This window comes from Penaeus monodon, chromosome 28, assembly GCF_015228065.2.
Source record: "Penaeus monodon isolate SGIC_2016 chromosome 28, NSTDA_Pmon_1, whole genome shotgun sequence".
Classification (NCBI taxonomy): Eukaryota; Metazoa; Arthropoda; class Malacostraca; order Decapoda; family Penaeidae; genus Penaeus; species Penaeus monodon.
The window spans coordinates 10234329-10234697 of record NC_051413.1 but is presented as its reverse complement, the minus strand read 5'-3'; the positions used below and the strand labels follow the sequence as shown (position 1 = coordinate 10234697).

Here is a 369-nt window from a genome sequence, read left to right as displayed (position 1 = left end):
TGTAGTTCGAGTGTTTACAACCTGATAATGTTAGATAATTAAGAGATAGATACTTAATAAGCTAGAGGGACAGTTAAGGTGATAATTAATCTGAAAGTTAATCAGACAGATAGTTATTTTGTGAGGCGTATTGTCGATTTGTGTGTCAGTGTGAAGAGAGAGGGAGGACTAAAGTAAATTACAGATCGCCTGAATATATGGATGGGGCTTAATTACTGTGTGTTTTTGCAAGTTAATCATTTTGGTTTTATTGCTTAATTTCCATTAATTTAACGGAAATAGGCAGGCGACATACAACATGTAATTAAGCCGAGATACTTAGGTGATCTGTAAACCATATTCTTATATTACTTTATGTTTTGCAATCAC

General features: G+C 33.3%; 1 protein-coding gene across 1 annotated transcript in view; it reads right to left on the bottom strand.

The window, feature by feature from the left end:
- The window catches only part of LOC119591039 (protein sidekick-1-like), a 14197-nt gene that overhangs the window by 1536 nt on the left and 12292 nt on the right, over positions 1 to 369 (bottom strand). The window lies entirely within an intron of this gene.